The sequence below is a fragment of the Mustelus asterias genome, chromosome 14, assembly GCF_964213995.1.
Source record: "Mustelus asterias chromosome 14, sMusAst1.hap1.1, whole genome shotgun sequence".
Classification (NCBI taxonomy): Eukaryota; Metazoa; Chordata; class Chondrichthyes; order Carcharhiniformes; family Triakidae; genus Mustelus; species Mustelus asterias.
The window spans coordinates 62,222,731-62,234,984 of record NC_135814.1 but is presented as its reverse complement, the minus strand read 5'-3'; the positions used below and the strand labels follow the sequence as shown (position 1 = coordinate 62,234,984).

The window sequence follows — 12,254 nt, the reverse complement described above, 5'->3', positions numbered from 1 at the left end:
GTAACCAGGGAAAGAGTAGGGCCCATTAGGGACCAAAGGGGAAATCTGTGGGTGGAAGCAGAGAACATTGGTTGGGTGTTAAATGAATATTTCACATCTGTCATCGCCCATGAGAATGAGGAGGTAGTTATGGAACTCGGGGAGAGAGACTGAGCTGTAGAGAAAATGATCATAGGGAGTGACAAGGTATTGGCGGACTTAAAAGTGGATAAATCTTCAGGTCTGGATGAATTGTGTCCCAGATTGTTGTGGGAGGCAAGGGAGGAAATTGCAGGGGTTCTGACCCAAATTTTTAATTCCTCCCTGGCCACCGGAGAGGTCATGATGTGGAAATGCCGGCGAAGGAGCAGCGCTCCAAAAGCTAGTGGCTTGTGCTACCAAATAAACCCGTTGGACTTTAACCTGGTGTTGTGAGACTTCTTACCAGGAGGTGCCAGAGGACTGGAGAATAGATAGTGTGGTCCCACTATTTAAGAAAGGTTGTCGAGACAAGCCAGGGAACTACAGACCAGTGAGCCTCATGTCTGTGGTTAGGAAACTACTGAAAAAGATTCTGAAGGAGCGAATCTATCTCCATTTGGAGAGGCAATGTTTGATCCGGGATAGTCAGCATGGTTTTGTCTGAAGGCAGAAAGGCAGGTCAATCGAGTGGTGAAAAAGGCATATGGCACACTCGCCTTTATCAATCGGGGTATAAATTACAAAAGCAGAGAGGTCATGCTGGAGTTGTATAGAACTTTGGTGAGGCTACAGCTGGAGTACTGCGTGCAGTTCTAGTCACCACATTATAGGAAGGACATGAGCGCACTGGTGGGGGTGCAGAGGAGATTCACCAGGATGCTGCCTGGGATGGAACATTTAAGTTATGAAGAGAGGTTGGATAGGCTTGGGTTGTTTTCGTTGGAGCAGAGAAGATTGAGGGGTGACCCGATTGAGGTGCTCAAGATTATGAGGGGCATGGACAGGGTGGATAAGGAAGAGCTGTTCCCCTTAGTTTTAAGGTCAGTTACGAGGGGACACAAGTTAAAAGTGAGGGGTGGGAGGTTTAGAGGGGATTTGAGGAAAAACATTTTTACGCAAAGAGTGGTGACGGTCTGGAATTGACTGCCTGGGAGGGTGGTAGGATGCCTCACATCCTTTAAAAAGTATCTGGATGAGTACTTGGCATGCCATAACATTCAAGGCTATGGGTCAAGTGCTGGCAAGTGGGATTAGGTGGGGAGGTCAGGGCATTTCATGCGTCGGTGCAGACTTGATGGGCCTAAGGGCCTCTTCTGCACTGTTGTAATCTGTGATAAAACCACTGGTCCGAGTGCGAGTTTTGTTCGAGAGCACTTGCGATCTCCAGCAAGGTTCTGAGATTTTCGCAGTAGTGGGATGAGGATGAGATTAGAAGAGCAGCTGTGGGCAGGGGCCGAGAGCAGCAGCCTTCATGGAGTGCGACCTGAGTGTCTCTGCAAAGAGCCTTTTGAGGTGAACTGGGCTGGTTTGCTGGCACCTCGTTTACTTCCTACTGGAGTATCTGATCCTTGTGTGCACTAACCTTTCTGATTGCCGTCCCTCATCTGCTGTTAGACTATCAATGAGGGCAGTTCCATGAGGTGTGCCAACATCCTGCGCTCATATAGGCTTTCAGGGGAGAGAGCTCTTGGGTCACTGATACTTGCTGTGTGTGAGGGGGAGTTGAGAGGGATGGCATCAATTGGGGGGTCTTTCCATGAAACCAGGGGTAGGCCAGACTGAGTAGATCGCGAGACTTGGGCTGGGGGTCTGGGTTCATGTCGGGAGGCCACAATATTGGGCTTCCGGCCCACTAATGAGATTACAAGTAGCCGATTTGCATAATGTTTGGGAGGGAACTTGACCGGGGCCAACAGGGCAGGTCAGGTGAATCCCGATTGCCTTCACGCCCAGTGGGAATCCTGATTTTGACTCGATGCCCCATTCAGCGGGGAGTCGGGATTCCCTTTGGCCATCTGACAGGGCTGGAGAATTCCACCCCCCCCCCCGCCCCGCCTCCCCACAATTCTTACCTAAAATTGCTGATGTCTTGGAAATGAGGCCATTAGGTTTTGCCCGCTATCAGAAATCTTGGGCATGAATTATGTTCCTTTCCTGGAGTTTGTTTCATACAGCTTGTGTTTCATTCTCGATATCGTTCAGGCCTGCAACCATCAATGTCAGTGCAAATCCTGCACTTGTCTGATTTATAAGTTATATATTTGAAATGATTAGGATAGCTGTATTGTTTCTGTACATGGATATATTAAGGTAAACACTTAAGTACCGGCAGAAGGAGTGACATAATATTCAAGTTTGGAAAGAGGTTCTGAATAAATATCTTGAATTTATCTAATTTTGTAGAAATATTTAGATTTCCTGAGTCTTAGTGCAGATCTATTTTGAAAAAAAAAACAACAGATACAAAACAATATAATTTTTGAAAGTTCAAATACTTAACTGTCAGTATGAAACCCATGCTAATGAATTGGTCCATCTGTTTTACTTTCTAGGCAAGGAACTGCTATAATTAGTCTCTCTTAAAAATTGCATTGTTTTGAACAAAAATCATACATATTATCTGTTATATCGCTAATCATGAAGCATAGAAGAAACTGTGGTCACCAATAGTCATGTGAGTGGGACAAGCTTGATAGACCACTAATCCATTTCTGCCTATCAAGTGCATGGAAGGTAAAATAATGTTTTAACTATTTAAACTGAAAGGGAAAATCTTTACTTACAATGAAGAGCTATAGTATGGTTTGTGTACGTTTGTTTATGTAGCCCAAGTGGTGTATCTGTATTTTTTGGTTTCTTGAGAAAGTGGCTGTTTTATGAACGTGATAGACTGCTTTTTGAGATTTAAAATTGGCAGTGTTGGTTTGATCTTGATGAAACTATCTGAGGCACTGAACTAAGCAATTGCTTTAACTGCTTGATATAAACAGAGAGCCGTAGAGGGAACAAAGGAGCTGCCTAACAATATGCACAGTACTGTGTGGAAGGCTAAGATTTAAGTCATGAAAGTTTCTTCTCACCTTATGACAAGTGTTCACTCTTTCAGGCCTTTCCACATGTATGTCCAGTATATCCAACAAAGTGACATCCTCAGAGCTGGCAGTCTATTTGTCTGTTAAAAATATATATTCTGTTTGCTTCCTGGAACGCTGCCCCGAGTCCTAGTTGATAGCTGTGAAAAATAGCACAAGAGATTCCCTAGCAAAATATAACATTCTGAGATACAAGTTGCTTTTTGTTGGTGTCCTGGTAGATTCTAATCTGGCAGAAATAAACTGAAATGTATACATGTTTTGTAATTTGCATAAGAGTTTTGTGTGTCAAATAACATTATTATGAATCATTTTAACAAAGTATGGACATGTGCTAAAGCTGCGAACACAATTAGCATCAAGCAGATAAATCCGACTTTAATCCTGTTTACGGTCTACATCAGACAGATGTGCCAAGATTGAACAGACAAAGCCTCAGCTTACACGAATGTTTCAACCTGCATTGGCCCATTATTTGTTACGTCGTCCAGATAGAGGATCGTTTAAATTTGCTAAAATAGTCAGTTGAAGGAGATTATTGTTACTACTTGTATTAAAATGGATTAATTTAAAAGAATAACAAAGTTAGAGGACTACAAAAGAACCTTAAATAAACAAAATATTTAAGGGCTGTACCAAAATCCTATTCAAGAATAGGTAGATACTCAAATCCTGACCAAATAATGCAGAAATGCTGTTGGTCCCATCATCTGTCAAGTCTCCCATTAGAGTTTCATTTCGAGTGCTGCTTTTTTTTGTATGAACTGCCCTGCCTGGCAGATTAATTTGATCATAACTCGATGCCACACTAAGTCAAATGCTGCTCATAGAGCTCTAGTAAAGGTAGAGGGAATCTATGCATATGAAGAGGGGCAAACCTCCATGGACGGCACAAAGGAAGATGGTTTTGGTTGGATGCCTGATATGTCAGCCCAGGACCACCTGGCATCGACCTAGGCAATTGGAAGTGGCTATGGCATGCCTAGCCATGTCGACCCTACAAAGTCCTCCTTATTAACATCTGGAGGCTTTTGCCAAAATTGGAAGAGCTGTCCCACAGAATAGTCAGGCAATAACCAGACTGTCATACTCGTGGCATCATACCATACAATGTCCCAGATATCACCAACATTGTCCCTGGGTATGTCCTGTCCCATCGACAGGACATACCCACCGGGTGATGCACAGTGGTATACAGGCATAAGAGAGTTGCCCTGGGAATTCTCAACATTGACTCCAGACCCCTTGAAGTCTCATGGAATTTGCTCAAATATGGGAAAGGAAATTTCTTGCTGGTTACCACCTACCATCTGCCCTCAGCTGATGCATCAGGAATGGCAAGTGGTAAGGATGACACAAAGGCTGGGATTTTACCATCGCATTGTGCCCGTTTTCGGGCACGACACTGTCGTAAAGTGGGGCGTAAAGCGATTAGTGCAATTAGTGCCATTTTACGGATTTTTGGAACAGAGCGGTGGGAGAGAGGCTTGCTCCTTCCACTCCACGCATCGGCCTGGTCTTGCAGTGCCTCCAGGAACGGTGCAGCCCAGCCCATCCCTCTTGGGGGAACAAGAATGTCAAAAGCAGAACATGTGGCAGCACCTGGCCCGCCTGCTGGCCAGCTGGTGTCAGGGTGACTAGGGCAGGGCACGCCCAGCATGCCCCCTGTTGACTTTCATTGCAACTGCACCACTTAGTCAGGGTGACAGTTTTGACATGACCAGCCAGACACATGTGAAAGATGGTGTTGAAGGGAGTGAGGGGGGCCGAGTGGAAGTTTACAGGCTATCGCATCTCGGCCTTTTGGCTAAGATCAAGTGTAGTATGGATCGCCTGCACTTGGTTGAGGTCATTAGGTTACGCTGAGGCTTCATATGTTTCATATGAAGCAATTTTTAAAAGCGGCATCTCGGCCTTTTGGCTAAGATGCAAATGAGCTCAAGTCTTGGAGGAGGATCCTCCCCCTTCTCCAATTAGCTTGACTCATGTAGATCAGGCCCAGGACAGGGTGGTTTTGGTCTCCCGTCCTGTCTTGTCAGCCTGGATCTGAAATGTTTCAACTTGTTGAGACTCTGAATTGGATTTGATTTGATTGAATTGGAAAAGTATTAAAAAAAAATTTTAAAAATCTGTTCTTATCAGTGAGGGGGGCCGAGTGGAAGTTTACAGGCTATCGCTTCTCGGCCTTTTGGCTAGGATCAAGTGTAGTATGGAGAGGATGCTGCACTTGGTTGAGGTCATTGGGTTGCATTGAGGCTTCATGTGTTTCATATGAAGCAATTTTTTAAAGCAGCATCTCGGCCTTTTGGCTAAGATGCAAATGAGCCCAAGTCTTGGAGGATGAACCTCCCCCTTCTCCAATCAGCTTGGCTCATGTAGATCAGGCCCAGGACAGGGTGGTTTGGTCGCTTGCCCTGTCTTGTCAGCCTGGATCTGAAATGTCTCAACTTGTTGAGACTCTGAATTGGATTTGATTTGATTGAATTGGAAAAGTATTTTTAAAAAAAAAATCTGTTCTTATCAGTTTAATATCTGATACGTCCCCTATCTGGGGGCCAAATATTAAGCGGATCTTTGGAACAGGGCGGTGGGAGAGGGGCTTGCTCCTTCCACTCCACGCATCGGCCTGGTCTTGCAGTGCCTCCAGGAACAGTGCAGCCCAACCCATCCCTCTTGGGGGAACAAGAATGTCAAAAGCAGAACATGTGGCAGCACCTGGCCCGCCTGCTGGCCAGCTGGCGTCAGGGTGACTAGGGCAGGGCACGCCCAGCATGCCCCCTGTTGAATCGCTTCTCGGCCTTTTGGCTAAGATCAAGTGTAGTATGGATCGCCTGCACTTGGTTGAGGTCATTAGGTTACACTGAAGCTTCATGTGTTTCATATGAAGCAATTTTTAAAAGTGGCATCTCGGCCTTTTGGCTAAGATGCAAATGAGCCCAAGTCTTGGAGGAGGAACCTCCCCCTTCTCCAATCAGCTTGGCTCATGTAGATCAGGCCCAGGACAGGGTGGTTTGGTCGCTTGCCCTGTCTTGTCAGCCTGGATCTGAAATGTCTCAACTTGTTGAGACTCTGAATTGGATTTGATTTGATTGAATTGGAAAAGTATAAAAAAAAATAAATTAGTGCCATTTTACGAGCACTGGATTTCTGGCATGGTCAGCCTCTTGCTGGAAATGGACGAGAGGCAGGTTAATTTATTGAAATAAGCATTTCAATGTTATTAGCGAGCCCGGCGCTCAATCTTCCGGGCTCGCCTACCTTTATGACATTGCCGAGGAAGGTTCTTGCCGGCGAGGAATAGACGTGCTTCCCATGAACGGGGAGCAGTCAACTTGGCCTTGCCGGTGGAACCGGAGGCCTTTGAGGCCCGCCGGGGAGGCCGAAGGCAAGGGGATGTGCCCCTTGGGCAGTGCCAGACTGGCACCTGGGCACTGCCGGTCTGGCACCTGAGCAATGCCCACTGAGCAGTGCCGGGGGTGGGGCCAGTAGGCGTGGGGCTAATGGAGGTGGCCGCTGCCACTCTGCAGTGATCGGTGGGGGGAGGGCAGCGGGGGAGTTGGCGGGAGCTACATCTACGGCCGCGGACCCCCACGATTGCAGGGTGGGGGAGCTGTTTAAGGCTGCCTGCAATAGCAGGGGCCTGATAGCTCTCTCCTTGTCTGTCAGACCCCTGCTGCTGCTAATGCGCATGTACAGCATCAGAGGCCTGCACATGCGCATTACCTCCCTCTGCAGGCTTTTAGGTGCATTAAGCTCCACCCACAGGCTTCTGCAGCGAACAGCCGGTTCACTCAGAATTTTGCAGCCAGAGTGCGTATAGGGGGCCTGAAAACACACCCAAAAACGAATCTGGAACTCTCCCAGTTCCACGTCCGCCCAGCACTTAGACTAAAAATGGTAAAATATCGCCCACCGAGTCTACAGAGTGATATAGACATGTTCGGTGAGTGGGCAAAAGCTTGCCAAGTGGAACATAATATAGGAAAGTGTGAAGTTATGCACTTTTGTAGGAAGAATAAAGGAGCTGAATGTTATTTAAATGGAGGAAGACTGCAGAAAACTGCAGCACAGAGGGATATGGGGGTCCTCATGCATAAATCACAAAAAGCTAGAATGCAAATTCAGCACGGCACGGTAGCACAGTGGTTAGCACTGCTGCATCACAGCTCCAGGGACCTGGGTTCGATTCCTGGCTTGGGTCACTGTCTGTGTGGAGTTTGCACATTCTCCTCGTGTCTGCGTGGGTTTCCTCCGGGTGCTCCGGTTTCCTCCCACAGTCCAAAGATGTGCGGGTTAGGTTGATTGGCCAAGTTAAAAAAAATTGCCCTTAGTGTCCTGGGATGCGTAGGTTAGAGGGATTAGTGGGTAAATATGTGGGGGTAGGGCCTGGGTGGGATTGTGGTCGGTGCAGACTCGATGGGCCGAATGGCCTCTTCTGTGCTGTAGGGATTCTAAGATTCTAAGAAAGGCAAATGGGAAGTTGGCTTTGATTTCAAAGGGAATGGTGTCTCAAAATAGGAAAGTCTTGTTAAAACTATACAAGGCACAAGTTAGACCACTTCAGTTTTAGTCCCCTTATTTAAGAAAAGATATATTGGCATTGGGGACAGTCCAGAGAAGATTCACTAAGTTGATCCTGCATTTTCTTATGAGGAGAGGTTGAGTAGGTTGGGCTTGTACTTATTGGACTATAGAAGAATGAGCGATTACCTTACTGAGACATATTGGATTCTGAGGGAGCTTGACAGGGTAGATGCTGAGAGGTTATTTTCCCCTTGTGGGAGAGTCTAGGACCAGGGACATAATCTCAGATTAGGGGGTCGCTCATTTAAGACGGAGATGAGCAGTAATTTCTTCTCTCAGAGGGTAGTGAATTTGTGGAATTCTTTATCGCAGAGAGATGTAGAGGCTGAGTCATTAGTATGTTCAAGGCTGAGATAGACATTTTTAATCAGTAAGGGAATTGAGGATAATGGGGATAAGGTTTGAAGGTGGAGTTGAGGATTATATTAGATAAGTCATGATCTCATTGAATGATGGAGCGGACCTCATGGGCCAAATAGCCTACATCTGCTCCTACATCTTATGGTCTTATTCCCCCATGTTGAACACCACTTGGAGGAAGCACTGAGGGTGGCATAATGTACTCTGGGTGGAAGGTTTCCAATGTCCATCACCAAGAGTGACTTGATAGTACCACTGCTGATTGAGCTGGCCCAGTCTTAAAGTGGATTCGCATTCTAATCAGTATTCTGTAACTTGATTTTGTGTCTCTGTGCCCTGTTTGAGAGCACATTTCCACTCCATCTGACGAAGGAGCAGCGCTCCGAAAGCTAATGGTATTTGCTACCAAATAAACCTGTTGGTCTTTAACCTGGTGTTGTTAAAACTCTTACCACGTCTTAAAGGCCATAGCTGTTAGTATGGTCTTCAGCAGGTTGTGACAGAACCAACAAGAGGAAAAAACATACTTGACCTTGACCTCACCAACCTACCTGTCACAGCTGCATAGTCCTCATGGAGAACTCAGAGTCTTCACATTAAGGATACCCTCCATTGTGTTGTGTGGCACTACCACTATGCTATATGGGATAGATTTCTAGCAGGTCCAACAATTCAAAACTGTGTATCCATGAGATGCTGTGGGCCTTCATCAGCAATAGAATTCTACTCAACCACAATCTGTAATCTCATGGCTTGACATATCCCACACTCTACCATTACCATCAAACTGGGGATCAACCCTGGTTCAAGGAAAAGTGCAGGAGGGCATGTCAGGAGCAGCACCAAATGAGGTGTCAACCCAGTGAAGATACGATACAGGACTGGTTGCATGCTAAACCTTGGAAGTTGTCCCATGATTAAAATATCAGATCTACACTTCTGACTCCCTAAAGCCTCTCCAACGTCTACAAGGCACAAGTCAGGAGTGTGCTGGAATACTCTCCACTTGCCGGGATGAGTGAAGCTCCAACAGCAGTCAAGAAACTTGACACCATCCTGGACAAAGCAGCCTGCTTGATTGGCACCCCATCTACCACCTTAAACATTCATTCCCTCCACCACCAATGAACAGTGGCAGCAGTGTGTATTATCTACAAGATGTACTGCAGCAACTCACAAAGGCCCCTTTCATAACACTTTCCAAACTCTCGACCTCTACTATGGAGGAGGAGACAGCCAGCAGATGCGTGGGAACACCACCATCTCAGGGTCCCCTCCAAGCCACACACTACCCTGACATGGTGCTATATCGCTGTTCTAGGGCGGCATGATGACATAGTGGTTAGGAACCAGTAGTATTTTCAAGATAGCAAACTCTTACAGGTTACACAAGCTTTAGCGGTTACACAAGCTTTAGAATTACAATATGAACAGTTACAAGTTTAAACACCATTTAAATCAAAACATACAAAAATTAGAAATTGTACTTAACATCCAGAGGTCTGTGAGCTGAGCTTTAAATGAACTTTTATTTTCCTCCAAGTGAAGTCATTTTGAGATTGGGGTAAAGGTGTAAAAGAAAGAAAAATGAAAAGCCTGAATAATCTGCCTCACAGCGCCCAGAGACCTGGTTTCAATTCCAGCCTTGAGTGACTATGTGGAGTTTGCACTTCGTCTGTGTTTCTGCATGGGGTTCCTCGGGTGCTCCGGTTTCCTCCCACTGTCAATGATTTGCAAGTTAGGTGGATTGGCCATGCTACATGGCCTCTTAGTATCCCAAAATGTGCAGGTTAGGGGAATTAGCGGGAAATATGTGGGGTTACTGGAATAGTGCCTGGGTAAAATAAAAAAGGTGGGTCAGTGAAGACTTGATAGACTGAAAGGCCTCCTTCTGCACTGTAGGGATTCTATGACTTTATGATATTTCATTGTTATTGGGTCAAAATCCTGGAACACTCTTTCTAACAACACTGTGGGTGTACCCACACCACATGAGCTGCAGCAGTTCAAGAAGGTCATCACCACCTTCTCAAGGGCAATAAATGATGGGCAATTACTGTTGGCTTAGTCAGCTATGCCCACAACCTATGAATGAAGAAAAATAAATGTTTGTTGATGAGTTTGCAGTGTTTAGTTCCATTCACAACTCCTCAAGTAACAATGCAGTCTGTGCTCGCATGCAGCAACAGCTGGACACCATTCTGGCTTGGTCAGAGAAGTGGCAAGTAATATTTACAGAACATAAGTGCCAGGCAAGACTTTCTTCAACCTGGAACAGAACAACAGGAGTATTTTCATGTGGAATGCTCATTACCACCTTATTGAAGAGAGTGAGGAAAGGACAACAAATGCTGATTTTATCAGCTCACATCCAGTGAATGAATAATAGAAAAAATATTTCCTTCCTTTGAAGAAATTTATCATATTTTTAAAATTTACTATCTGTTAATTTAGATGTGTTTTCTTGTTTTAAGTAATGGTTTAAAGAAAATGAGATGACAAACTTGTATTTCCGTAGCATTTACGTGTCATCATGGAGCTTGGTGTTTAACACACAGTGAGTTACATCTGGGGGGGCGATTCTCCCATCCCGCTGTGCTAATTCTCTAGCGCAGTGTGGTGGGAGAATCTCATGTCCAGGCATTCGCGGGATTCGTGCATGTGTTCCTGCCATGCTTACAGCTCCCGGTGCCATCTGATTCATGCTGGAAACCGGCGGGAACACCAGGTAAGTACTTTGCATCCGATTTTAATGTTATTTTAATGTGATTAGAAGGCCCGGGACCGAATTCTCCGGGCCGCTCGCATTTCCCACCCTGCCAGGACTATTTCACTCCAACGGGGTTCAGCCTAGCTCCCCACTTTCGGGGAGCTAGCGGGACGACCCTGATGGAGTGAAGGGGGGCAATCGGGGCCTCCCAGGGGGTCAGGCATTGGGGGGGTGGTGCCCCCTAGTCATGGGCACCCTGACAGTGCCAGCCTGCGCCCCTGGCACTGTCCGAGGGGCAAAGTGCCCATGCCGAGGGGGCACCTTGGCATTGCCCACTGGGCAGAGATGGGGCCTATTGGGGGTGGGACTTAGGAGGCGATTGGTGGGGTTGGAGGTCTCGCTGCCACTCTACCATTGCGATCGATGGGGGCTGGAGAGAGGCCAGCGATTGGGGCGGGAGTTTTGGAGGGGGGGGTGGTCTGCCGGTGGGGTTTGCCTCCCAGGGGAGGGGAGATCTGCCAGATGGGGTGGGGGGATTGTCACTGCTGGGGGGGGGGGAGGGGCTGGAATTCAGGCAGTCCAGGACCAGGGGGGGAGGGGGCTTGGGGCTGACCCGCGAACGGACTTGATTAGGCTGTGGGGGGTTTAGTACTGCGGAGGTCCTGGGCTGGCCAGCAAACTGCAGGCTGAGAGGTCAGGGCCACTGCTCATGCACAGAGGCTCTGATCTGTCAGCCTCCTGGGTGGGAATAGGCCCCATCCCCTGAAATCTAATAGTGATCATACTGGTGGCCTCTGCATTGCACAGTGTGGGAGATTCTAGTGTGAACTCCCACTGAAAAAAACCAGAGTGATTTACTCCAGTTTTCCTGCAAATTTGATGCTTAGAACTTTTTTGGGAGAATACCGGCCTTGATGTGTTTTTATTTTTGGGCAAATGTGGCAGCCAATGTGTAAATGGCCCATCAAATACTTCTTTAAAGTTCAGAAAAACAATATCATAAGTAATTTCTACATTATTTGTTGCATCCTTAAAGTATTTGAGTTTGTCATGCATGCTGCATTGCTTGCCTAGCTTAATTTATAATGAATTTTTACTCATCTTTCTATTTAATATTTTAGATGTCTAACTTTAACTCCTTAACTTTAACTCCTTAACTTTAACTCCTTAACTTTAACTCTTTAACTGAAAACAAATACTACCCAGTTTCTTGAGTGAACTGGCCAGGCCCGTTCCTGATGTAGATTCTGTCTTGTGGTTCTTTGTCATCTCTGAAGATGTTCCTTCAGGGAATATTTGCAATGGTGTGTCTCAGGTTATCATTGAAGACAAAGGGCTGAAACACACCTTTCATCCCCAAACTGTCACAATCTTCCAGAAAGTTCTCTGGCACTCAGCCAATTATGTAACTAGAAACCAATCACAATGTTCGATCAAGGCCAATGGAGTTACTCATAAACATTTGGGAATTGTTTACATCAAGCTGCGTGTAAATGACATTGCCTCACTATATATGGTAACAATGCCTCCTCCACCACTAGCACAGT

The 12,254-nt window shown here is 46.3% G+C and overlaps 1 protein-coding gene, 1 non-coding gene and 3 pseudogenes across 2 annotated transcripts in view; all 5 read left to right on the top strand.

Annotated features, from left to right (window-relative positions):
- The window catches only part of cerkl (CERK like autophagy regulator), a 155,016-nt gene that overhangs the window by 46,623 nt on the left and 96,139 nt on the right, over positions 1-12,254 (top strand). The window lies entirely within an intron of this gene.
- Positions 4,429-4,603, top strand: LOC144504218 (U2 spliceosomal RNA; annotated as a pseudogene).
- On the top strand, positions 5,226-5,430 carry LOC144504142 (U2 spliceosomal RNA; annotated as a pseudogene).
- Positions 5,532-5,716, top strand: LOC144504179 (U2 spliceosomal RNA). Its single transcript, XR_013499595.1, has one exon. It is a non-coding gene; the product is annotated as a U2 spliceosomal RNA (small nuclear RNA).
- On the top strand, positions 5,839-6,045 carry LOC144504217 (U2 spliceosomal RNA; annotated as a pseudogene).